The sequence below is a fragment of the Pseudophryne corroboree genome, chromosome 4 (assembly GCF_028390025.1).
Source record: "Pseudophryne corroboree isolate aPseCor3 chromosome 4, aPseCor3.hap2, whole genome shotgun sequence".
Classification (NCBI taxonomy): domain Eukaryota; kingdom Metazoa; phylum Chordata; class Amphibia; order Anura; family Myobatrachidae; genus Pseudophryne; species Pseudophryne corroboree.
In genome coordinates, this window is record NC_086447.1 from 185,760,190 (window position 1) to 185,784,360 (window position 24,171).

The window sequence follows — 24,171 nt, forward strand, 5'->3', positions numbered from 1 at the left end:
AGATCCCATCTTGGATTTTAACTTCTTTAAGTAGAAATTTGGGGATTTCAGATATAGGATTAGTTTGACTGAGCCGTCTGGCCTCGGGAGTACGAAAAAGCTTGAATAACAGCCTCTTTTTTTTTTTTTTTGTGACCTGGACAGCAGGACAATGACCTGATCCTGACACAACTCTTGTATTGCGTCGCATACTACCTCCCATCCAGAGGAGAATTGGTAAGCCCTATTTGAAAAATCGGTGAGGGGAAACATTTGGAAACTCCAGTATGTCCCCCTTGGGAAACTATTCTTAAAACCCACTGGTCCATATCCGTTCCAGGACTGACTGAAGAGTTTTAGATGTGGTCCCACCGGTGTGGGCTCCCGCAAGATATACCCAGCGTCATCCGGTGGATGTTGCAGAACAGAGGATGATTTCTGCTTCCACGAACTTGAAAAGGCTGCTGACCTCTTACCTTTTCACCTTCCTCTACCTGCAAAGAAAGGGAAATCTGTATCTATTCGGTCGAAATGACTGCATCCTACAATAATGCGTCACCAACCGTTGTGAGGGAACATAGGGCAAGAAGGTAGACTTACCAGTGGCATCTGCCGAGATCAACTTAACAACAAGGCCATCACCAAACCAGGCTTCACCTTCATAGGGAAGGGACTCCAGTTCTTCTCGGAGTCAGCATCAGCATTCCATTGGTGAATCCACACGGCCCACCTAGCCGAGACCGCCATGGAATTGGCCCGCAAACCCAAGAGTCCTATATCCCTTGTGGTTGCACGGCAGTATGCTGCAATGTTATAGATATGACCCTACTTAAGGAGTACCCAATCTCTCCCCAGGGTAACTATCACGGATGACAAGGTAACCGACCCTTTCTGCATACAACTACTCCCCCATGCGCATGTAATGCAAGTATAATCAACTGTAACACTGTAAGGGAACAAGGTGCCATTTCCTGGAGTAAATGGCAGCAAGCAGCAGCTGAAGAATCATACGAGTCCAGTTTGGGGTGCAACTGGCCACAACCAGTTTTATTTAGCAGAAAATAAAACAAACATCAAAAGAAAATACCTTGCCTGTCCGGCACTAACTAAACACAGGACGTTCCTGACTATCACTAAACAGAAACACAGAGTTCTCCAGTAAACCCTGTATGGCTCACTTGCATAAAGAAGCGTGTTTCTCTCTTCAGAGATTCTCCTCAGGAAGTCTGCACACACTGATCAGGCCAGCAGCCCTATAACACTCTTACACAGCTGAAACCCTGATTAGCCTTCTGTGAGGCCAAAGACCCGAACTGGGCCCAACGTCTGGAACTTGCCCTCTCTCTCTTTCAGGGCCCTTATCCAGCTTTTCCAATAAACTGAAAAGGTTCTGACAAAACAAAACATTTTTCTAATACATGTAAGACAAGAACCTGGGACAAACATACCTGCCCTCAAACACTATTCTAGTGTTCTTGTCACATATCCCCCTCCCCTGTTTCGACCTAGGGGCCGGAACACTTGTAGCCCCCAAACAGAAGATGCGGGACAATGCATCTGCGTTGGCCAATTGTGTACCCGGTCTATGTTCAACAGTAAACTTAAAATCCTGCAATGCTAGAAACCATCTAGTTACCCGAGCATTCTGACCTCTATTTACATACATCCATTTTAAAGGGGCGTGATCTGTCACTAGTCTGAATTGTCTAACCAAGAGGTAATAGCTCAAGGTATCTAGTGCCCACTTAATGGCCAAAGCCTCCTTTTCCACAATGGCATACCTTTTTTCATGCTCATTGAGTTTCCTACTCAAATAAATTATAGGGTGTTCGTCTTCATCTCTGGTTTGGGACAACACAGCCCCTATCCCTACCTCTGAGGCATCTGTCTACAAAAAATTCTTTTGAAAAATCTGGTGTTATCAATGCAGGTTGTGAACACAAAGTCACTTTTAACGCTTGGAACGCTTTTTCTGCATCAAGGTTCCATTTCACCATATTTGACTGCTTCCCTTTGGTAAGGTCTGACAACGGCACTGCTGTGGTCGCAAAATTGGGAATAAACCGGCTATAGTACCCAGTTATTCCCAAAAAAGCCCTTACCTGTTTTCTATTCACTGGACGAGGCCAGTTTTGAATAGCAAAAATTTTATTAAATTGGGGCCTAATCAGACCTCTACCTATGGTGAAGCCCAAATATTTAACCTCCTCCATTGCGATGCAGCACTTCTTTGGGTTAGTAGTTAACCCTGCTTCTCTGATTGAGTCCAGTACTGCTTGTACTTTAACCAAATGGGACCCCCAGTCCATACTGTGAATTACCACATCATCCAAATAGGCAGCTGCATATTTTCCATGGGGCCTCAAAATTTTATCCATCACCCGTTGAAAGGTTGCTGGATCCCCATGCAACCCAAAGGGTAACATCTTATACTGGTACAGCCCCTCCGGAACCGAAAAGGCTGTTTTTTCTTTTGCGCTATCAGTTAAAGGTATTTGCCAGTAACCTTTGGTCAGGTCCAACGTGGTGAGAAACCTAGCTGTTCCCAGCCTTTCTATAAGCTCATCCACACAGGACATGGGGTATGCGTCAAATTTTGACACCTCATTTAACTTACGAAAGTCATTACAGAAGCGTATGCTACCATCTGGCTTTGGGATGAGAACTATGGGACTGGACCACTCACTATATGACTCCAAGTTCTAACATGTTTTTAACTTCTTTAGAAACAGCTTCTCGCTGAGCTTCAGGAATCCTATATGGCTTTAAATGGACCCTGACCCCTTGTTCTGTGACAATGTCATGTTTTATTATGGTCGTTCAGCCAGGCAGCTCTGAAAATATCTCCCTATTTTGGATGAGAAATTCTTTAACCTGATTGTTCTGATCAGCTGATAATGTATCTGACACCTTTACTGCGGGAAGCAACCGAGGTGAAGACACCGAAGGGCAAGGCTCCGCTGACAGAGACAACCTATCTTTCCAGGGTTTGATTAAGTTAACATGGTAGATTTGTTCGGGTTTTCTCTTTCCCGGTTGGTATACTTTGTAATTAACCTCATTCACTTTTTCCCTAATCTCAAATGGACCCTGCCATTTAGCTAGGAACTTGCTTTCCACAGTGGGTACCAAAACAAGAACTCTATCTCCGGGAGCAAATTCCCGTATCTTGGCACTCTGGTTATATACCCTCTGTTGAGCACTTTGGGCCTGTTCCATGTGCTCTCTGACAATAGGTACCACGGCTGCAATCCTATCCTGCATTTGTGTTACATGTTCAATAACGCTTCTATAAGGAGTGGGCTGTCCTTCCCACGTCTCTTTGGCAATGTCCAACAGCCCTCTGGGGTGTCTACCATACAACAAATCAAATGGAGAAAACCCCGTAGAGGACTGAGGAACTTCTCTGATGGCCATTAACAAGTAGGGCAACAAACAATCCCAGTTTTTCCCATCTCTACCAACAACCTTTTTTAACATACTTTTTAATGTTTTATTAAACCTTTCCACCAACCCATCAGTTTGGGGATGGTAGAGGGACGTCCTGAGGTGAGTGACCTTAAATAATTTGCACAATTCTTTCATGATCCTTGACATAAATGGAGTACCTTGGTCAGTCAAAATTTATTTTGGTATTCCCACTCTACTAAAAACCTGCACCAACTCCCTAGCTATCGCCTTGGTTGTGATAGTGCGTAAAGGGACAGCCTCAGGATATCGAGTGGCATAGTCCATTATTACCAGGATATACTGATGGCCCCGAGCGGACTTTAACAAGGGCCCCACAAGATCCATGGCTATTCTGTCAAACGGGACTTCTATAATAGGCATGGGAACTAGTGGGCTCCTGAAATGGGGTCTAGGGGCATGATACTGGCATTCAGGACAGGAAGAACAATATTCAGACACTTCTTTATAAACCCCTGGCCAAAAGAACCTTTGTAAAACTCTTTCAGTGTTTTTTTCTGCCCCTAAATGTCCTGCTGTAACGTGACTGTCAGCTAAATCTAGTACCATTCTCCGATAAGGCTGGGGAACTACCAGCTGTTTCACCACATCCTCACCCCTTTTGACAATGTGGTACAAGAGCTCATTACAGATGGCCATGTGGGGATACGTAACTCTGTCACCTGGTACCACAGGTTCCCTATTAACAATCGTAACATTCTCTCTAGCCTTTATTAAGGTAGGATCCTTTAACTGTTCAGACGCAAACAGATCTTTCTTTACCTCCAGGTCAGGCACGCTTTCAGTTCTAACTACTATGTCTCTGTTTCCAGCAAGAGGACCCTCACTGGACTCCCCATCTGTCACTTCCCCAGCCAAACTAGCAAAAGGCAAAGGGTCAGAAAGTTCCGAAGACACACGTACATCCATAAAATCACTGTGATTATCAACTGGCTCTTTACTTCTCACATGTGTTGATAAACGTGATTCCCACAGTTTCCAAAAATGAGGAAAATCCCTCCCTATTATGGCCTCATGCACCAAGGTGGGGACCAGTCCTACTTTACCAATTGCTGACCCACAACAAGTTTCTATATTCACTTCAGCAGTGACATAATGTTGGGTATCCCCATGTATGCAAGTTACCCCAATAGGTATTAGCTGGATCTTTAAGGGGTTCACTAACCCAGCTTTCACTAACCCAGCTTTCACAAGGGTAACTAAACTTCCTGAATCTAGTAAGGCCTCTACCCGGTTACCCTCTAATAACACGTCACACATTTGTTTTTCCAGCTCAGGTGAAGGTACCACAGTACAGGCTAATCTAGCAAAGAAAGACATTCTGCGACATTCAAAGGCAGCATCACATTGCATGGGTTCTTGTGTAACTGGGCAATTGGCAATAACATGACCTGGCATACCACACCTAAAACATTTAACCACACGATTATCAACACGTTTGGGCAGCACAGACCTTTCTAACCCCTTTGGCCTGTCTCCAGGGCCAGTGTTTACAGTCTCTCCAGCCTTGCGTTCTCTTAAACGCCCAGCAACGTTTTCCCACGGAACAGTCTTACCAGTCTTTACTGAAGGGCGCTGTCGAGGATCTATGGGTTGCTGGGTGGTCATCAGTAGTTCCTCTGCCGCCAAATACCTCTCTACCATGTCCACTAATTGGTCAGCAGTATCCGGGTTTCCATGGCTCACCCACTTGCGCAGGACCACGGGCAAAGATCTCAAATAGCAGTCCATGATGACTCTTTCAACCATCTGGGGACCAGTTAATGTCTCTGGCTGTTACCATTTTTTTTGTTAGCTGAATAAGGTCGTTCATCTGGGAGTGCGGAGGCTTCTCCATGGCGTACACCCAACGGGCCACCCGTTGTGCTCGTACTGACAGCGTGACTCCCAGGCGGGTCAGGATCTCAGTCTTTAGTTTATCATAGTCCCGAGCCTCAGCAGGGCTTAAATCAAAGTACGCTTTTTGGGGCTCAACTGACAAAAAAGGTGCCAGCAGACTGGCCCACTGTGCTTTCGGCCAGTTCTCACACTCGGCAGTCCTTTCAAACGTGGTCAGGTAGGCCTCCACATCATCAGCCTCTGTAATTTTCTGCAGGAAGTGACTGGCCCGTATAAAACTAGTGCTGGTCGGAGCACTGCAAGGCTCTGCACCACTTCTGCTAAGGCCTCTCTATCCTGAAGCTGTTGCCTCCAATTTTCCTCCATTGCCACCTGCTGCTGTCTGTTGGCCTCCTGCTGTAGTCTCCAATTTTCCTTCATTGCCACCTGCTGCTGTCTGTTGGCCTCCTGCTGAGCCACTGTAGCTTGCAGCAGGGCTTTAAGCAGTTCCTCCATGTCGATAGATTTTTCAGGCAGCTTTGTAGCTGCTTTCACCCAGGACATATATCAAACCCTCAGGGGTGAGTCTCAGCAACATCACACTGGGCTGTATCTGCATAAACCACCGTTTTCTGCAGGCCTCATAAAGCTGCTGCTTTCACTTATGCGCAGAACGGAATGCACGCATTCTCCACCAAGTTGTAACACTGTAAGGGAACAAGGTGCCGTTTCCTGGGGTAAATGGCAGCAAGCAGCAGCTGAGGAATCATACAAGTCCAGTTTGTGGTGCAACTGGCCACAACCAGTTTTATTTAGCAGAAAATAAAACACACATCAAAAGAAAATACCTTGCCTGTCCGGCACTAACTAAACACATGACGTTCCTAACTATCACTAAACAAAAACACAGAGTTCTCTAGTAAACCCTGTATGGCTCACTTGCATAAAGAAGCGTGTTTCTCTCTTCAGAGATTCTCCTCAGGCAGTCTGCACACACTGATCAGGCCAGCAGCCCTATAACACTCTTACACAGCTGAAACCCTGATTAGCCTTCTGTGAGGCCAAAGACCCGAACTGGGCCCAACATCTGGAGCTTGCCCTATCTCTCTTTCAGGGCCCTTATCCAGCTTTTACAATAAACTGAAAAGGTTCTGACAAAACAAAACATTTTTCTAATACATGTAAGACAAGAACCTGGGACAAACACACCTGCCCTCAAACACTATTCCAGTGCTCTTGTCACACAACGTACACGCGGACACATAATTAGAGTATCACATAGCTTCAGGCATACGATCCTTTGTGACAGGGCCCCATGCAGAACAGGGGGTGACTCTCACTTTATTCTATCCACGGCAAGAAAAGAATAAACACTAGGAATCCTCTTGAGGATTTGAAACCATCTTGTCACGGCAGACCCAGAGTTTTTTTCAACAGAGTGCTCAGCACATGAGAAGGAACAACTTTACCTCAGCATTCATTATAAATTTATATATATATATATATATATATATATATATATATACCTTTAAATACACATATACACACATATATCTATATATATATAACACACACATATATATATATATATATATATATCCTTTTGTCAGGAACAGCAGAGTCCCTAGTGACGTTAATACGTTCTTAATGTGTATGAAACCTGTAATGAATGCCGATTTTGTGGATCTAATCAGGAAACATTATGGTTGACATAAGAAACAGTATACGTGTCGATCTCAGGGAGTAGTAACTGGGCAAAATAACATTTTTGCGACCCCGAGAGGTCTGAGGGAAATAAATTCTATGAATATGACATCCATAAATATTACTACGTCTGTGTTCGTGCCACAGACCTATGCAACCGTACTATACATACATATACATATAGGTATAGCCCTTTCTGACATTCTCATTCCAATTTTTACCCAGTCAGATTTTGTTGGTGCCGACAGGGTCACCCCCACACGTCTGTGTCTCCCATATAGTTTTCTCTTGGTAAAAACATACATCTACTGACATTGTGACACTTATTTATATGTATCAAAAACCATCAGGAATCGGCGGTGCCGACAGAGTCATTCCAACAGCCGTTTGTGGCAGAGCACTCAGCCTCAGAAATGCCGCCACACGTGTACCAAACACCCACCGATATTACACTGGCTAAAAGGGATAGACCCCAGTACATTCTGTCAGGGAAACACAGAAGGAGTTTACCAGCTCATGTCCACAGCGCTCATTATATAGTGTGCTTTTTATTTTTACTTATATTGCACCAAACAACTTTGCCCCCCCCCCCCCCCCTCGTTTTCCACTCTGATCTGTACAGCAGTGTTTTGGAAGGACCAGCGTCTCTGTGAGGAGAAAATGGCGCTGAAATAAACTGTGAGGGGTAAGCCGCACCCCCTTAATGGCGTGCTTCAGCCCCGCTCTTTCTTACATATATTTATACTGGCGGGGGTTAGATATAGTGCCTAGGCACTTGTATATTCGTTTGCCAGTCTCTATTGAGGAGTTATATGCTGCCCAGGGCACCCCTCCACCCCCTGCACCCTACAGTGCCTGTGTGTGTGGGAGCATGGCGCACAGCGCGGCCGCTGTGCGGTACCTCAAAGCCGTCACTGAAGTCTTCTGATTTCTGGCTCTGCAAGGGGGGTGACGGCGGGCTCTGGGAACGAGCATCTAGGCGTACCTAGCGATCAGACCCTCTGGAGCTAATGGTGTCCAGTAGCCAAAGAAGCAGAGCCTTGAAACTCACAGAAGTAGGACTGCTTCTCTCCCCTAAGTCCCACGAAGCAGGAAGACTGTTGCCAGCAGTTCTCCCTGAAAATAATAAACCTAACATAAAGTATTTTCAGAGAAACTCAGGACAGCTCCCCTGTGTGTGACCAGTCTCACTGGGCACAGAATCTAAACTGGAGTCTGGAAGAGGGGCATAGAGGGAGGAGCCAGTTCACACCCATTCAAAGTCTTAAAGTGCCCATGTCTCCTGCGGATCCCGTCTATACCCCATGGTTCTTGAAGCATCCCCAGCATCCTCTAGGACGTATGAGAAACTGGGGTTTTTATTATTATTTTGTTGACCATTAACAAATATTAAAACATCAGCATTTAGCTGGGGAAAATAAAAAAAATTCTATTCTCCTTATTTATGGGAAAGAAAACTACAGTGAAATTGCTGACTTCAACAAGTTTTATTACAGATGTGTCCTCATACACTATTGCTGCGGATGCACCAAACAACCCTTGTTAGAGCACCAGGTCTTGTGCGACTTAGCTTGCGCCGAGCGTCTTTTTTGCTCAAATGTGCATCTAAATAGTAAAAATTAAACAACTGGATGCAATAAAACGAAACTTCACTGATGAATGTGATATTATGTAATTTAAAGCTGTATTCTGTTCTCTCCATACATAGGTTGTCCGGAAGACCTCCTTCCCACAGCCTGGCTAGTGGCCACTACGTGAAGTATAAAGGGTAGAATTGAGCTGCTGCACATGCCCAGTGGCACCATATATTCCTACCAAGTCTGCTGTGAGTGTCTGTGGATCTGAGTGCTCAGTCATCGCACCAGAGCGAGAATCTCGTAAGTGGCTTTCTGTGATCATTGGGCTTGCATATGTCTGATTTACTGTATTACATAACCTGCTCTTTGTTTTGGGCAGATTATAGTTTGTCACATGCTAATTATGCATCCTTCATTCATGGGCGGGCGACAAACATTTGGAAACCCCCCTCTGGACATTCTGCGTTTGCCTGAAAAGTCCCCCTCCCCCTTTCTGTTAAACATAAGATGCTTAGTTAATTTACGTGTGGATTGGCAGTTTGAAATCTATGACAGTGCCAGATGTACTTTGTCAGGTACACATGTGGAGGCAGGAAATAGAGCTGGTGAGGAGGCCTCTCTTACAGCCTGACTCAGTGATATATACTAATGCATTCACAGCTGCAGCTTTGTTCCCAGCAACTGTGTGAAAATATGCAAATGTAGCAGCCGCTGAGATTTGTATTGACGCCCAACGGCAGCTCTGTAAATTCCAGCAGCTGCATACAAAGATGCCGTGTCAGTCACAGATCCGCCCATTACAAAAGTTCTGGTTAGCTCTATGGTCACACAGCATGGCCACAGGAAGTAAGATGCCACAGACTTTGCACGGGATCATAGTCGCAGACTGACACAACTCGAAAATGGTCACGTCATGTCTGCATTTTTGCCACCATTCCTCACATTACCTCCCACAATGCTCCCTGCCTGTCAATCATTTTGGAAATAAAAAGCGTTTAAAGACTATGGCCCAATAGTAGACCACAAATTCACTGACAGCCATCAAAATAAGGGAGTACTCAGCCCTTTAAACCAAACAACAAAGATATAGTAAGACTACGATGGGGGATTTACTTACCAAATAAACATGAAAAACCAATAATATCATAAAAACACCGGCCGGTATTATTCACATACAAATGATCAAGAAACCTAAAAATAATGTATCACTCCTGAAGGTACTGGGGGTAATTCAGACTGCATCACTGCAGCGGCAGCAATCGCAGTCTGAATTACTTTGTGGAGTGTGCCCGCACACCCCGGGAGCCCAGTGAGATGCTATCAGCATCTCAGTGATGCGATCGCCTCTGCCTGATTGACATGCAGAGGCGGTCGCATGGCGGGGGGGCGCGTGATAACGGCGTTAGAACGCCATTGGAGGTGCACGTTCCGGACAACGGAGAAGTGACCGGACTATTAGGGGGATGGGCTGCGGCGCTGCAACCCAGGATGCTGTGAGTAGCAGCCTGCCAGCGCGCAGGAGCTGCGCTGGCAGCGAGTTACTCGTCAGGTACAAAAGCATCGCCGCTGTGCGATACTTTTGTACCTGTGCGGTGGGATAGGGCCTGACATGTGGGACGCACTAGCCCTGTGCTGGGCGTCCCCCCACATGTCAGAGTAAATGATCGTAGATGTGCTAAATTTAGCACATCTACAATCCGATCTGAATTAGGCCCACTATATATTAATTCAAACACAGGTGTGCAAACTTCCAAAGCTTATTACTTTTATTCCCCATTCAGGGACATACATCAAGATGCCTCTGTTTGTTAGTAGTCAAGCAAGCGGATATTGTTTGTTTTACTCTGGGGCTTTACAGTATTAACAGTCAAATTGCCAAGCTCAGATATTAGCAGTACAATAATGCAGTTTGGTTAGTGAGAGAGGTTTGCATGCAGCAGTCACTCACAGGTGCTTCTCCTCATCACTATAATGAGTACCCCCAACGGTCCGGCCACACCTGTGTTGGCCGGACCGCTCCCCCTAAACGGCAGCTTAATGCCGCCGTTCAGCCCCCTCTCGCCCAGCGACCCTCTCTGTCTCAGAGGCGCATGCGGCGCCGGCGCAGTTCTGACCCGATCGCTGCGCTGCGACAAACTGCAGCGAATGATCGGGTCAGAATGACCCCCAATGTACCCGCGTGGGGAATACAAGTAATAAGCTTTGAAAGTTTACACACCTATGTTTGAATATATATAGTGCCTTCAGCAGTGATACATTATTTTTAACAGTTTCTTAATCATTTGTATGTGAATACTACTGGCCGGTGCTTTTATGATATTATTGGCATATGCATTACTAGGGTTTTTTTTAATGTTTATTGGGTAATTAAATATTAATTTGCAAATAAATCCACCCTGCGACACCACCATCAAAAGATGTCATGGCTTTTTTAATAATATTTTTATATTCTTAATTATACTCCTGTGTACATCAAGAAATAGTATAGAAAAAAAATTACCACAACACATTTACCTATAAGGGGGTTACATACAAATGGAGCCGCACTCATCTGAGGCGGCTCCATCGCAGGCGTGCACTCACGGCATGACTAGGCGATCCGTCCACCTAGCCCTGCCGGGAATGCACAGAGACGCTCTCCCATTCTAGTGAATGGGACTTGTCTCCGTCACGGCCGCGCGCCCCGGACAAAGAGCTTTCCCATTCTAGTGAATGGGGCACGTCTCCGTTACGGGCGCGTGCCAGCCCAGCCGGAGACACTCTCGGAGTTAGGTGCACCCACGGGCAGGCGCGCCCAGGCATAGACGGAGCCACGAGTAGCGTGGCTCCATCTGTACATTTTTAAGAGAAAACAAGAAGTTTCATTGTTCTTGACATATCTATTGTGAAATACGAAGAAGTGTAGATGATGTCGCTGTGTTTTTGTCTTAATTATATAATAACATAACAATAAAATCAAACAATTATAGAAACAAAACCATAATTATTGAAAAAAAAATTAATATCTTGGGGTTTTTTGTCTTCAAACTTAGCTTTTTGCTTATAAGTTTTTTCTGTCGTCTCTGTGTATCAACCAGCAGTAGTCAGCCATCATGCTGACGTCCCAACGACCCTGGTATCTTCTTTCTACATCTTTAACGTCTTGATGGAACCGTTCACCCTGTTCTTCACTGTAGTCTCTGAGATTATTCGGGAATTGCTCAATATGGGAATTAAGAAATGTACCTTTACCTCATATTGCAGCCAAGGTTTCTGTAACTATTAAGCATTGTCCTGACAATTTCTTTGTAGTTTGGATCCTTGACATTGCCTAAAAATTTTGAAATCACTTGTTTGAAGTCCACACCGAAAGTTCCACAATATTCATTACATGCCCGAAATGGTCATCTTTTATTAACTTTTTAATGTCAGGGCCTGTAAAAATGCTGTGTGTGTAAACTGTATATGTGGTGGTAGGCAGGGGTTAAAATGAGGCGGCACAGGGCAAAACTGTGTTGCATCTGTTGTATTTGGTTCCACCTTCGCCAGCTCTCCTTGTAGTTGTAGTTGTGTGTGTGCAGTGTTCCTTTGGACAGTATGGGGTTTAGGCCCTTTATAAATTTCAGCTCCAGGCCCATGTGGACCTTAATCCATACTTACCTACTTTGCTGCCCCCTCCTCCGGGAGGAGGCAGAGTTGTAGGTGCATGGGGGCGTGGCCGGCAGCAGGATGGGTGGTCCGGGGGCATGGCCAACAGGGTAGTGGACAGTCCGGGGGAGTGTCATCAGGATCGCGTCATCGTGGCTCCGCCCCCCGCTATGCAGTGCCGTGAAAAGAGGCGCTGTATAGCGGGGGTGGAGCTACGATGACGCGATTCAGCGCGAATCGCGTCATCAGACCCCCTCGGACCGCCCACTTGTTCTCTGCTGCGGGCGGCCGAGGAGGGTCGTGGAGGGGCAGCACGGAAAGTGGGAGGCTTGCCCACCTTTCCGTGGGGCCGGGAGGGCCACCCGATTTTCGGGAGCCTCCCGGCCATTCCAGGAGGGTAGGCAAGTATGCCTTAATCTGGCAGTGAGCGGGGGGAAGTTTTATTACGAGAACTGAATTGCAACGTTTTATTCTACCGACTGAATTCATTTAAGACAATGTTTTATAATAAATGTAGCCAGAATACATTTATTACTTTAATGAACATGAAAAAATTACTTATTCAGAAATATACATTTTGCATAAAAACGTGATGTGATATGCAAAATCGGGAGTAATTTTCATGTTTAGTAGCCAAAAATCATATAAATTCGTTAAAAAAAGCTTTTTCATCGCAGACCTGTGTTACCACTCTGCCAGTGCCGGAGATTACAGGCCATACCTCCCAACTTTCTAAAGTTTGGAGGTGGGCACAGACGAGTGCCTCCAAAATTAGGGGGTGTGGCCTTGCAACTAGGGGGCATGACCTCGCGGGAAGTGCAGCAATTATGTGCCACGCCCCCATTTTGCCGATGTGGAGGCATGACCAGCGCTGGCAGTAGGGGAGAGAGGTCTCCTAACTGCCCCCCTACCACGGGACACTGTGACCCACGGGTGGGACGGTCCCAGAAAAACGGGACTGTCCATTTAAAATCGATAAAAACAGTTGGGAGGTATGTCTCAGGAATCAACTGTTCTTATTCAAATTTATTTCTGTCATTTATTTGCAGAGAGTATTTGTGAAACTCTCAGCTGCATAGTTAACCGGGCGCTAGCGCAACGTTGAAAAATATTTTTTTCTCTATTGTTCTTATTCAAATGTAGAAGTCTTCCTGTGAATATAAAGCAGTTAACAAATGGGATCATTGACACCAGCATAACCCCCAGTCACTCTGGGCCCATTACATCACTACCTCCTGTACCCCTGTTAGCGGCCCTGTGCAGTAATATATAGATTCTTATTCCATAACTTAGCCAACAAGCAGAGGCACACTCATCATTACTCCCCCGCCCCCGTGCTCCACCAAAAGGGGGCATGGTCTAATAAAATAGGGTATGGTTTTGCTGGGATCCCTGTAAAGTCACTCCTGGGGGGGGGGTGTCCAGCATCTCCAGAGATGCTGGCTGCCCCCAGAGACCAGGCTGGTGCAGTGCCGGCTCTTCATTTGTGACAGGAGCCAAGTGCTGCAGGAGAATATCACTCTGTATCACCCAGATCCTGTAACTGTAGAAGAGCCAGCACTTTGGTGTCACCCCTTCCGATGTCGACACCTGGGTGTGGGCCGCACCCCCACACCTGGGATGTGACGCCACTGCCAACAAGTGTACCGTAGGTTCACCATGTGCCTACATCAAGGCTTCTCCAGATATGTGTACATTAAATAACTCTGAATTATATATGAAGAAACTTATGGGAAAAAAGTAATTCGTTGTAGGGGAGGTCAAGGGGCTGTCTGACAAATGTTAGACCTGGGAGGGGGGGGGGGGGGGGGCAAGTACAAAGCACTGGCTCATGTCCTGTGGTCCATCCTTAAAAAGACATTTTGGGAGCGGCTATCCAGGCGGCAGCCTATATTCGCAGGACCACCCGGGAAAAACAATTAGAACTCGAAGCCCGCCTTAGGGACTTAGACGCCCTACTCAAGCTGAACCCCAATAATAAGAAAATATATCGAGACCTGATTCGGGTCAGGGATGAGATGAATAAATTGGCTCTAACGGAGGTCCACAAAAACCTTTTTCGACTGCGACAGAGATTTTATATGCAGGGAGACAGGGCAGGTAGAATGCTTGCGCGCAAATTGAGGGGGAAAAATGCTAAAGAGAGGGTGAAATCTATTATTAATGTAAATAATATCAAGATAACAGATCCCGCAGATATTGCAAATTCCTTCGCCACATACTACGCCTCCCTATATAACTTGAAAGACGATGTATCGGTCTCGCAGCCCACACCAGCCGATATAGCGGCCTTTCTGAAAGATGTTCACCTCCCCTCCATAGACCCGGCTACGCTACAGACTTTAAATCAACCTTGGTCCCAGATAGAAATCACCCAAGCTATAGATTCACTCCCATTAGACAAGGCTCCAGGTCCCGATGGATTTATAAATACATTTTATAAATGCTTCAAGGACACCCTTACACCTGTCCTGGACAGAGTCTATAATCATGCTTCCTTCGTCGGGAATTTTCCAGTAGAAATGCTAGAGGCTCGTGTAGTTGCCTTCCCTAAGCCTGGGAAGAATCCTGCCATGATGTCTAACTATCGCCCCATAGCGCTATTAAATACTGATTTGAAAATCTATGCAAAGTTAGTGGCCAACAGGCTCAACCCCCTGCTCCCCTCGCTCATCCATTGTGATCAAGTGGGATTTGTCCCCGGCAGGCAGTCCCCCGACAACACTAGGCGGGTGATAAATGTGTTGGACGCCTTTTCTTCATCTGATTCTCCTTTACTGTTACTTTCTTTAGACACGGAAAAGGCGTTCGACCGCCTCCACTGGGGGTACCTGCAGGCGGTTCTTTGTAAGTTTGGCCTTACAGGTAGGGTTCTCTCCTCCATTTTGGCTTTATACTCCCAACCCTCAGCAAGAGTGTGTGTGAATGGTCTCCTCTCCTCTTCTTTTCAGATCACGAATGGCACGCGCCAAGGGTGCCCCCTATCCCCTCTAGTATTTGCTCTGGCAATCGAACCTTTGGCTGTGAAAATACGATCTTCCTCATTGATTAAAGGAGTGGAGTATCTGGGACATTCTCATAAGATATGTTTATTCGCGGACGATGTCCTTTTGACTCTCACTGCTCCTGCTGCCTCCCTGCGAGCTTTACACACACTCTTGTCTGAATACTCAGCTGTCCCTTATTATAAACTCAATGGTACCAAGACGGAGGCGCTCCCTATTAACTAGAGATGAGCGCCAGAAATTTTTCGGGTTTTGGTTTTGGGTTCGGTTCCGCGGCCGTGTTTTGGGTTCGACCGCGTTTTGGCAAAACCTCACCGAATTTTTTTTGTCGGATTCGGGTGTGTTTTGGATTCGGGTGTTTTTTTTTTAAAAAACACTAAAAAACAGCTTAAATCATAGAATTTGGGGGTCATTTTGATCCCAAAGTATTATTAACCTCAAAAACCATAATTTACACTCATTTTCAGTCTATTCTGAATACCTCACACCTCACAATACTATTTTTAGTCCTAAAATTTGCACCTAGGTCGCTGGATGACTAAGCTAAGCGACCCTAGTGGCCGACACAAACACCGGGCCCATCTAGGAGTGTCACTGCAGTGTCACGCAGGATGTCCCTTCCAAAAAACCCTCCCCAAACAGCACATGACGCAAAGAAAAAAAGAGGCGCAATGAGGTAGCTGTGTGAGTAAGATAAGCGACCCTAGTGGCCGACACAAACACCGGGCCCATCTAGGAGTGTCACTGCAGTGTCACGCAGGATGTCCCTTCCAAAAAACCCTCCCCAAACAGCACATGACGCAAAGAAAAAAAGAGGCGCAATGAGGTAGCTGTGTGAGTAAGATAAGCGACCCTAGTGGCCGACACAAACACCGGGCCCATCTAGGAGTGTCACTGCAGTGTCACGCAGGATGTCCCTTCCAAAAAACCCTCCCCAAACAGCACATGACGCAAAGAAAAAAAGAGGCGCAATGAGGTAGCTGTGTGAGTAAGATAAGCGACCCTAGTGGCCGACACAAACACCGGGCCCATCTAGGAGTGTCACTGCAGTGTCACGCAGGATGTCCCTTCCAAAAAACCCTCCCCAAACAGCACATGACGCAAAGAAAAAAAGAGGCGCAATGAGGTAGCTGTGTGAGTAAGATAAGCGACCCTAGTGGCCGACACAAACACCGGGCCTATCTAGGAGTGTCACTGCAGTGTCACGCAGGATGTCCCTTCCAAAAAACCCTCCCCAAACAGCACATGACGCAAAGAAAAAAAGAGGCGCAATGAGGTAGCTGTGTGAGTAAGATAAGCGACCCTAGTGGCCGACACAAACACCGGGCCCATCTAGGAGTGTCACTGCAGTGTCACGCAGGATGTCCCTTCCAAAAAACCCTCCCCAAACAGCACATGACGCAAAGAAAAAAAGAGGCGCAATGAGGTAGCTGTGTGAGTAAGATAAGCGACCCTAGTGGCCGACACAAACACCGGGCCCATCTAGGAGTGTCACTGCAGTGTCACGCAGGATGTCCCTTCCAAAAAACCCTCCCCAAACAGCACATGACGCAAAGAAAAAAAGAGGCGCAATGAGGTAGCTGTGTGAGTAAGATAAGCGACCCTAGTGGCCGACACAAACACCGGGCCCATCTAGGAGTGGCACTGCAGTGTCACGCAGGATGTCCCTTCCAAAAAACCCTCCCCAAACAGCACATGACGCAAAGAAAAAAAGAGGCGCAATGAGGTAGCTGTGTGAGTAAGATAAGCGACCCTAGTGGCCGACACAAACACCGGGCCCATCTAGGAGTGTCACTGCAGTGTCACGCAGGATGTCCCTTCCAAAAAACCCTCCCCAAACAGCACATGATGCAAAGAAAAAAAGAGGCGCAATGAGGTAGCTGTGTAAGATAAGCGACCCTAGTGGCCGACACAAACACCGGGCCCATCTAGGAGTGGCACTGCAGTGTCACGCAGGATGTCCCTTCCAAAAAACCCTCCCCAAACAGCACATGATGCAAAGAAAAAAAGAGGCGCAATGAGGTAGCTGTGTGAGTAAGATAAGCGACCCTAGTGGCCGACACAAACACCGGGCCCATCTAGGAGTGTCACTGCAGTGTCACGCAGGATGTCCCTTCCAAAAAACCCTCCCCAAACAGCACATGACGCAAAGAAAAAAAGAGGCGCAATGAGGTAGCTGTGTGAGTAAGATAAGCGACCCTAGTGGCCGACACAAACACCGGGCCCATCTAGGAGTGGCACTGCAGTGTCACGCAGGATGTCCCTTCCAAAAAACCCTCCCCAAACAGCACATGACGCAAAGAAAAAAAAGAGGCGCAATGAGGTAGCTGTGTAAGATAAGCGACCCTAGTGGCCGACACAAACACCGGGCCCATCTAGGAGTGGCACTGCAGTGTCACGCAGGATGTCCCTTCCAAAAAACCCTCCCCAAACAGCACATGACGCAAAGAAAAAAAGAGGCGCAATGAGGTAGCTGTGTGAGTAAGATAAGTGACCCTAGTGGCCGACACAAACACCGGGCCCATCTAGGAGTGGCACTGCAGTGTCACGCAGGATGGCCCTTCCAAAAAACCCTCCCCAAACAGCACATGACGCAAAGAAAAATTAAAGAAAAAAGAGGTGCAAGATGGAATTGTCCTTGGGCCCTCCCACCCACCCTTATGTTGTATAAACAGGACATGCACACTTTAACCAACCCATCATTTCAGTGACAGGGTCTGCCACACGACTGTGACTGAAATGACGGGTTGGTTTGGACCCCCACCAAAAAAGAAGCAATTAATCTCTCCTTGCACAAACTGGCTCTACAGAGGCAAGATGTCCACCTCATCATCATCCTCCGATATATCACCGTGTCCATCCCCCTCCTCACAGATTATCAATTCGTCCCCACTGGAATCCACCATCTCAGCTCCCTGTGTACTTTGTGGAGGCAATTGCTGCTGGTCAATGTCTCCACGGAGGAATTGATTATAATTCATTTTAATGAACATCATCTTCTCCACATTTTCTGGATGTAACCTCGTACGCCGATTGCTGACAAGGTGAGAGGCGGCACTAAACATTCTTTCGGAGTACACACTTGTGGGAGGGCAACTTAGGTAGAATAAAGCCAGTTTGTGCAAGGGCCTCCAAATTGCCTCTTTTTCCTGCCAGTATAAGTACGGACTGTGTGACGTGCCTACTCGGATGCGGTCACTCATATAATCCTCCACCATTCTTTCAATGGTGAGAGAATCATATGCAGTGACAGTAGACGACATGTCCGTAATCGTTGTCAGGTCCTTCAGTCCGGACCAGATGTCAGCATCAGCAGTCGCTCCAGACTGCCCTGCATCACCGCCAGCGGGTGGGCTCGGAATTCTGAGCCTTTTCCTCGCACCCCCAGTTGCGGGAGAATGTGAAGGAGGAGATGTTGACAGGTCGCGTTCCGCTTGACTTGACAATTTTCTCACCAGCAGGTCTTTCAACCCCAGCAGACTTGTGTCTGCCGGAAAGAGAGATCCAAGGTAGGCTTTAAATCTAGGATCGAGCACGGTGGCCAAAATGTAGTGCTCTGATTTCAACAGATTGACCACCCGTGAATCCTTGTTAAGCGAATTAAGGGCTCCATCCACAAGTCCCACATGCCTAGCGGAATCGCTCCGTGTTAGCTCCTCCTTCAATGTCTCCAGCTTCTTCTGCAAAAGCCTGATGAGGGGAATGACCTGACTCAGGCTGGCAGTGTCTGAACTGACTTCACGTGTGGCAAGTTCAAAGGGCATCAGAACCTTGCACAACATTGAAATCATTCTCCACTGCGCTTGAGACAGGTGCATTCCACCTCCTATATCGTGCTCAATTGTATAGGCTTGAATGGCCTTTTGCTGCTCCTCCAACCTCTGAAGCATATAGAGGGTTGAATTCCACCTCATTACCACTTCTTGCTTCAGATGATGGCAGGGCAGGTTCAGTAGTTTTTGGTGGTGCTCCAGTCTTCTGTACGTGGTGCCTGTATGCCGAAAGTGTCCCGCAATTCTTCTGGCCACCGACAGCATCTCTTGCACGCCCCTGTCTTTTTTTAAATAATTCTGCACCACCAAATTCAAGGTATGTGCAAAACATGGGACGTGCTGGAATTTGCCCATATTTAATGCACACACAATATTGCTGGCGTTGTCCGATGCCACAAATCCACAGGAGAGTCCAATTGGGGTAAGCCATTCCGCGATGATCTTCCTCAGTTGCCGTAAGAGGTTTTCAGCTGTGTGCGTATTCTGGAAAGCGGTGATACAAAGCGTAGCCTGCCTAGGAAAGAGTTGGCGTTTGCGAGATGCTGCTACTGGTGCCGCCGCTGCTGTTCTTGCGGCGGGAGTCCATACATCTACCCAGTGGGCTGTCACAGTCATATAGTCCTGACCCTGCCCTGCTCCACTTGTCCACATGTCCGTGGTTAAGTGGACATTGGGTACAGCTGCATTTTTTAGGACACTGGTGAGTCTTTTTCTGAGGTCTGTGTACATTTTCGGTATCGCCTGCCTAGAGAAGTGGAACCTAGATGGTATTTGGTAACGGGGGCACACTACCTCAAGAAATTGTGTAGTTCCCTGTGAACTAACGGCGGATACCGGACGCACGTCTAACACCAACATAGTTGTCAAGGCCTCAGTTATCCGCTTTGCAGCAGGATGACTGCTGTGATATTTCATCTTCCTCGCAAAGGACTGTTGGACAGTCAATTGCTTACTGGAAGTAGTACAAGTGGTCTTCCGACTTCCCCTCTGGGATGACCATCGACTCCCAGCAGCAACAACAGCAGCGCCAGCAGCAGTAGGCGTTACACGCAAGGATGCATCGGAGGAATCCCAGGCAGGAGAGGAATCGTCAGAATTGCCAGTGACATGGCCTGCAGGACTATTGGCATTCCTGGGGAAGGAGGAAATTGACACTGAGGGAGTTGGTGGGGTGGTTTGCGTGAGCTTGGTTACAAGAGGAAGGGATTTACTGGTCAGTGGACTGCTTCCGCTGTCACCCAAAGTTTTTGAACTTGTCACTGACTTATTATGAATGCGCTGCAGGTGACGTATAAGGGAGGATGTTCCGAGGTGGTTAACGTCCTTACCCCTACTTATTACAGCTTGACAAAGGCAACACACGGCTTGACACCTGTTGTCCGCTTTTCTGTTGAAATACCTCCACACTGAAGAGCTGATTTTTTTGGTATTTTCACCAGGCATGTCAACGGCCATATTCCTCCCACGGACAACAGGTGTCTCCCCGGGTGCCTGACTTAAACAAACCACCTCACCATCAGAATCCTCCTGGTCAATTTCCTCCCCAGCGCCAGCAACACTCATATCCTCCTCATCCTGGTGTACTTCAACACTGACATCTTCAATCTGACTATCAGGAACTGGACTGCGGGTGCTCCTTCCAGCACTTGCAGGGGGCGTGCAAATGGTGGAAGGCGCATGCTCTTCACGTCCAGTGTTGGGAAGGTCAGGCATCGCAACCGACACAATTGGACTCTCCTTGTGGATTTGGGATTTCGAAGAATGCACAGTTCTTTGCGGTGCTTTTGCCAGCTTGAGTCTTTTCAGTTTTCTAGCGAGAGGCTGAGTGCTTCCATCCTCATGTGAAGCTGAACCACTAGCCATGAACATAGGCCAGGGCCTCAGCCGTTCCTTGCCACTCCGTGTGGTAAATGGCATATTGGCAAGTTTACGCTTCTCCTCCGACAATTTTATTTTAGGTTTTGGAGTCCTTTTTTTACTGATATTTGGTGTTTTGGATTTGACATGCTCTGTACTATGACATTGGGCATCGGCCTTGGCAGACGACGTTGCTGGCATTTCATCGTCTCGGCCATGACTAGTGGCAGCAGCTTCAGCACGAGGTGGAAGTGGATCTTGATCTTTCCCTAATTTTGGAACCTCAACATTTTTGTTCTCCATATTTTAATAGGCACAACTAAAAGGCACCTCAGGTAAACAATGGAGATGGATGGATACTAGTATACTTATGGATGGACTGCCGAGTGCCGACACAGAGGTAGCTACAGCCGTGGACTACCGTACTGTGTCTGCTGCTAATATAGACTGGATGATAATGAGATGAAATCAATATATATATAGATATGTATATATAATATCACTAGTACTGCAGCCGGACAGGTAGATAATATATTTATTAGGTAATGATGACTGATGACGGACCTGCTGGACACTGTCAGCTCAGCAGCACCGCAGACTGCTACAGTAAGCTACTATACTATAGTAGTATGTACAAAGAAGAAAAAAAAAAAACCACGGGTAGGTGGTATACAATTATGGATGGACTGCCGAGTGCCGACACAGAGGTAGCTACAGCCGTGGACTAACGTACTGTGTCTGCTGCTAATATAGACTGGATGATTGATAATGAGATGAAATCAATATATATATGTATGTATATATAATATCACTAGTACTGCAGCCGGACAGGTAGATAATATATTTATTAGGTAATGATGACTGATGACGGACCTGCTGGACACTGTCAGCTCAGCAGCACCGCAGACTGCTACAGTAAGCTACTATACTATAGTAGTATGTACAAAGAAGAAAGAAAAAAAAAACCACGGGTAGGTGGTATACAATTATGGATGGACTGCTGAGTGCCGACACAGAGGTAGCTACAGCCGTGGACTAACGTACTGTGTCTGCTGCTAATATAGACTGGATGATTGATAATGAGATGAAATCAATATATATATGTATGTATATATAATATCACTAGTACTGCAGCCGGACAGGTAGATAATATATTTATTAGGTAATGATGACTGATGACGGACCTGCTGGACACTGTCAGCTCAGCAGCACCGCAGACTGCTACAGTAAGCTACTATACTCTATAGTAGTATGTACAAAGAAGAAAGAAAAAAAAAACCACGGGTAGGTGGTATACAATTATGGATGGACTGCCGAGTGCCGACACAGAGGTAGCTACAGCCGTGGACTAACGTACTGTGTCTGCTGCTAATATAGACTGGATGATTGATAATGAGATGAAATCAATATATATATGTATGTATATATAATATCACTAGTACTGCAGCCGGACAGGTAGATAATATATTTATTAGGTAATGATGACTGATGACGGACCTGCTGGACACTGTCAGCTCAGCAGCACCGCAGACTGCTACAGTAAGCTACTATACTATAGTAGTATGTACAAAGAAGAAAGAAAGAAAAAAAAACCACGGGTAGGTGGTATACAATTATGGATGGACTGCCGAGTGCCGACACAGAGGTAGCTACAGCCATGGACTAACGTACTGTGTCTGCTGCTAATATAGACTGGATGATTGATAATGAGATGAAAACAATATATATATGTATGTATATATAATATCACTAGTACTGCAGCCGGACAGGTAGATAATATATTTATTAGGTAATGATGACTGATGACGGACCTGCTGGACACTGTCAGCTCAGCAGCACCGCAGACTGCTACAGTAAGCTACTATACTCTATAGTAGTATGTACAAAGAAGAAAGAAAAAAAAAAAAACCACGGGTAGGTGGTATACAATTATGGATGGACTGCCGAGTGCCGACACAGAGGTAGCTACAGCCGTGGACTAACGTACTGTGTCTGCTGCTAATATAGACTGGATGATTGATAATGAGATGAAATCAATATATATATGTATGTATATATAATATCACTAGTACTGCAGCCGGACAGGTAGATAATATATTTATTAGGTAATGATGACTGATGACGGACCTGCTGGACACTGTCAGCTCAGCAGCACCGCAGACTGCTACAGTAAGCTACTATACTCTATAGTAGTATGTACAAAGAAGAAAGAAAAAAAAAAACCACGGGTAGGTGGTATACAATTATGGATGGACTGCCGAGTGCCGACACAGAGGTAGCTACAGCCATGGACTAACGTACTGTGTCTGCTGCTAATATAGACTGGATGATTGATAATGAGATGAAATCAATATATATATGTATGTATATATAATATCACTAGTACTGCAACCGGACAGGTAGATAATATATTTATTAGGTAATGATGACTGATGACGGACCTGCTGGACACTGTCAGCTCAGCAGCACCGCAGACTGCTACAGTAAGCTACTATACTATAGTAGTATGTACAAAGAAGAAAGAAAAGAAAAAAACCACGGGTAGGTGGTATACAATTATGGATGGACTGCCGAGTGCCGACACAGAGGTAGCTACAGCCGTGGACTAACGTACTGTGTCTGCTGCTAATATAGACTGGATGATTGATAATGAGATGAAATCAATATATATATGTATGTATATATAATATCACTAGTACTGCAGCCGGACAGGTAGATAATATATTTATTAGGTAATGATGACTGATGACGGACCTGCTGGACACTGTCAGCTCAGCAGCACCGCAGACTGCTACAGTAAGCTACTATACCATAGTAGTATGTACAAAGAAGAAAGAAAAAAAAAACCACGGGTAGGTGGTATACAATTATGGATGGACTGCTGAGTGCCGACACAGAGGTAGCTACAGCCGTGGACTAACGTACTGTGTCTGCTGCTAATATAGACTGGATGATTGATAATGAGATGAAATCAATATATATATGTATGTATATATAATATCACTAGTACTGCAGCCGGACAGGTAGATAATATATTTATTAGGTAATGATGACTGATGATGGACCTGCTGGACACTGTCAGCTCAGCAGCACCGCAGACTGCTACAGTAAGCTACTATACTCTATAGTAGTATGTACAAAGAAGAAAGAAAAGAAAAAAACCACGGGTAGGTGGTATACAATTATGGATGGACTGCTGAGTGCCGACACAGTGGTAGCTACAGCCGTGGACTAACGTACTGTGTCTGCTGCTAATATAGACTGGATGATTGATAATGAGATGAAATCAATATATATATGTATGTATATATAATATCACTAGTACTGCAGCCGGACAGGTAGATAATATATTTATTAGGTAAT

The 24,171-nt window shown here is 46.1% G+C and overlaps 1 long non-coding RNA gene across 4 annotated transcripts in view; it reads left to right on the forward strand.

The window, feature by feature from the left end:
• The window catches only part of LOC134911237 (uncharacterized), a 199,799-nt gene that overhangs the window by 117,644 nt on the left and 57,984 nt on the right, over positions 1-24,171 (forward strand). For all 4 annotated transcript variants that reach the window (XR_010176422.1, XR_010176421.1, XR_010176419.1 and 1 more), the window contains exon 2: positions 8,678-8,846. This is a non-coding gene — a long non-coding RNA (uncharacterized LOC134911237). The remainder of the gene's footprint in view (positions 1-8,677; positions 8,847-24,171) is intronic.